General features: G+C 39.8%; 1 long non-coding RNA gene across 1 annotated transcript; it reads left to right on the top strand.

Moving 5' to 3' along the window:
- Positions 1-1,373: 1,373 nt before the first annotated feature.
- LOC110280688 (uncharacterized) lies at positions 1,374-2,346 on the top strand. The gene is made up of 3 exons (XR_002374975.2): positions 1,374-1,509; positions 1,751-1,851; positions 2,238-2,346. It is a non-coding gene; the product is annotated as an uncharacterized LOC110280688 (long non-coding RNA).
- Positions 2,347-3,692: the final 1,346 nt, after the last annotated feature.

The raw sequence follows: 3,692 nt of genomic DNA, 5'->3' as shown, positions 1-3,692 counted from the left end.
TACATTTAAGAAACCTAATTCTCAAATTAAGAAACCTAACCCTAAAATCTCCCCTTTCAGCTTCGCATAACAGCCTTCAACACACATACCCTTACAGCGGAGAAGAGAGAAAGAGAAAGTGAGGATCCGAGAGAACAGAAGAGAAGGTGGAGGGCTGCTGCCTCGCCGCCGCTGTTGTCGCACGCATCGCCACTCCGTGGAGCCGCACCTTGCTGCCGGTCTGCCACCGAACTGCCGCAGGCGTTGTCACCGCGGAGAGAGGAGTAACGCATTGAAGAGAGGAGGAGGAAGGAGACCCGTGCACCGTCGGAGCCAATGTCACCCAGTCGCTGCTGTTCTCCGTTCAAGCCTCTGCCAAGTCACCGTCGATGAAGCTTCTGCCGCCGCTGAGAATCGCGAGCAGACGCGTAGAGAGAGGAAGATGTAGGGAGAAGAAGGAGGCGCTGTTCGAGTTGCTGTGCCCAGTTGCCTTCCGCGGAGCCACCGCCGTCGATTGTCACTGGGAAACTACCACCGTGCCTCTTGTCACTGGAATCACAGACTAGAGAGAAGGGGCTGCCTCTCCTATTGCTGCTGCTTCGCTCTTTTATCGTAAGCGATCTCTATTTTCAGTTCCATTGAATTCATTTCTATTTTCGATTCCATTGAGTTTGAATTCTCCATTTTGCTGTTATTAATAATTGTAATGTTATTAAGTTTGGATTATTGCTGTGAATGTGACTGATTTTGTTGTTATGAGAGATTAATTGGTAGATTTAAGCTTGGATTGAGGTTGTGAAAATGTGATTGGTGTGGTGTTGAGACTATTTTGATTTGAGGCTGTGATTTGTGAATAATGATTTTAATTGTTTGAAAGTGACTAATTACTCGAATTCCTGGTTACACTGATTTCTTGATTTAGTTGTGAAATTGAGATTTATTTGATGATGGTAGATATTGTTGCAAGATTGTTTGAGAAATTATTGGTTACTGGATATGTTAATTTGAGAAATTATTGGTTTCTGATAGATCTCTGATAAGAACAGGTTTGGATTGGTCTATAGGAGGAGAGGTAAGGAGTAAATAAACTGAATTTTCACTGCTTTCACTACTTAGTTCATAATTATTGTTGGTTGGCTGCTGGTTAGCTCCTTTAAGCTAGTTTAGCAGGTTAGGAGCAAGAATTCTAGGCTTAACTGCTGCATATAAATACTGGGGTTTAGTTGGTTTTAGTTAGATAATTTTTGTTCAGTTTGGTAGTTTAGGAGAAGGAAACTTTCTCTAGAGTTGGTTAGATCCAACAGTGTACTTCAATAAGGGATTGTGAAAATCTCCTATTTTCTACTGGACACTATCAATCTCAAATGCTAATATGTCCTAAACCTGTGATGTGCAGTGTATCGATCCTTGGCTCCATAGGAAAACATCATGCCCGGTGTGCAAGTCATCTATCACCTAATTTACCGCTGGTTTCAGATGGATAATTTCTTATTCTACTACAGAATGTTGGCTGTCCCATTTTGGTCTGAGGTATAGTAATGGATGATAATATATTCCCATTAGTTGATAAGTAATAGAAATGCTTCCTTTTTTAAGTATGCTGTTACTATCTGGCCTGTTAGATATATAAAAAGTGAATACAAAGGGTCTAGAACTTACAAGTTGGTGTTTTGTTTCTAAACTGCTCTGAGATATGATTCATTTTGCGGTATGCATATATAGGTAACTATTCTGATTCATGGTCTTGTAAGATGTAATTGATCACTTGTAGGTCCTAATGAAGTCTGCCAAACCAGTGGCAAGTCTGAAGGCCGCAGTTTTTTCCCCATGATAGATTAGTTACAAATATACCTGATTGATGGGGCTACACAGGTATATACTGGGATTTAGACTTAGTAAATTTGTATCACACTATTAAGGGCTTGCTTGCTTTTCTACTTTTTGGAGGCATGCTACTGTTCGCATATAATATCTTATGATTCCTAGTGCAGTTTCATGAAACTAGTCATCACATCACATTTATGATTTATCTCACGTTACTTGATGAACAAACCCTTTAATTTATGCTACTTACTTGTGATTGATATTTACTTGATTATGTGCTCTACACATACATGTGTATCACTTGTTTTGGCATTTTGAATTGTTGAGAAGTGAATAGAAACTTGCTTGTTTTGAAAATTTAGAAACTTTCTGAACTTAAGGAACTTTTGACTATGCACCTAACTTTTTGTTTTGTTTTTTTTTTTTATTTACAGGAGTGCTGAAATGGTGACCACATGCTACTTTGAGAGCTCAAGAATATTTTGATTCATAGTGACACTAATCTATGTTAAAACTTTTAACTTTTGGTTGAACTTTTATGTTAGAACTTTTATGTTTTGGTTGAACTAATCAATGTACTCACTAGCTAATGTTATTTTGTTTCAAGACAATTTTAGCTAAAAGGATCTTGTTTGACTTATGTATGTTTTTGCATATTATATACATGTAAACTTGTGGTGCACGAAATTGTGATCAATACTTTTCACAACTCAATTAATCCTTGGTGTCCAATACCATGGCATAAACACAACTTCGCACAACTAACCAGCAAGTGTACTGGGTCGTCCAAGTAATAAACCTTACGCGAGTAAGGGTCGATCCCACAGAGATTGTTGGTATGAAGCAAGCTATGATCACCTTGTAAATCTAAGTCAGGCAAACTCAAATGGATATGAATGATGAATAAAACATAAAGATAAAGATAGAGATACTTATGCAATTCATTGGTGGGAATTTCAGATAAGCGTATGAAGATGCTTGGTCCCTTCCGTCTCTCTGCTTTCCTACTGTCTTCATCCAATCCTTCTTACTCCTTTCCATGGCAAGCTGTATGCAAGGGTTTCACCGTTGTCAGTGGCTACCTCCCATCCTCTCAGTGGAAATGTTCAACGCACCCTATCACGGCACGGCTATCCATCTGTCGGTTCTCGATCAGGCCGGAATCGAATCCAGTGATTCTTTTGCGTCTGTTACTAACGCCCCGCCCTCAGGAGTTTGAAGCTCGTCACAGTCATTCAATCATTGAATCCTACTCAGAATACCACAGACAAGGTTTAGATCTTCCGGATTCTCTTGAATGCCACCATCAATTCTAGCTTATACCACGAAGATTCCGGTTAAAGAATCCAAGAGATATCTACCCAATCTAAGGTAGAACGGAGGTGGTTGTCAGGCACACGTTCATAGGTGAGAATGATGATGAGTGTTATGGATCATCACATTCATCAAGTTGAAGAACAAGTGATATCTTAGAACAAGAACAAGCGGAATTGAATAGAAGAACAATAGTAATTGCATTAATACTCGAGGTACAGCAGAGCTCCACACCTTAATCTATGGTGTGTAGAAACTCCACCGTTGAAAATACATAAGAACAAGGTCTAGGCATGGCGGAATGGCCAGCCTCCCAATGATCAAAAGATCTAAAGATCAAAAGATTCAAAAGATCAGAAGATGAAAATACAATAGTAAAAGGTCCTACTTATAGAGAACTAGTAGCCTAGGGTTTACAGAGATGAGTAAATGACATAAAAATCCACTTCCGGGCCCACTTGGTGTGTGCTTGGGCTGAGCATTGAAGCATTTTTGTGTAGAGACTCTTCTTGGAGTTAAACACCAGCTTTGGTGCCAGTTTGGGCGTTTAACTCCCATCCTTGTGCCAGTTCCGG

The sequence above is a fragment of the Arachis duranensis genome, chromosome 4 (genome assembly GCF_000817695.3).
Source record: "Arachis duranensis cultivar V14167 chromosome 4, aradu.V14167.gnm2.J7QH, whole genome shotgun sequence".
Lineage (NCBI taxonomy): Eukaryota > Viridiplantae > Streptophyta > Magnoliopsida > Fabales > Fabaceae > Arachis > Arachis duranensis.
This window is presented reverse-complemented; position numbering and strand designations above follow the sequence as displayed.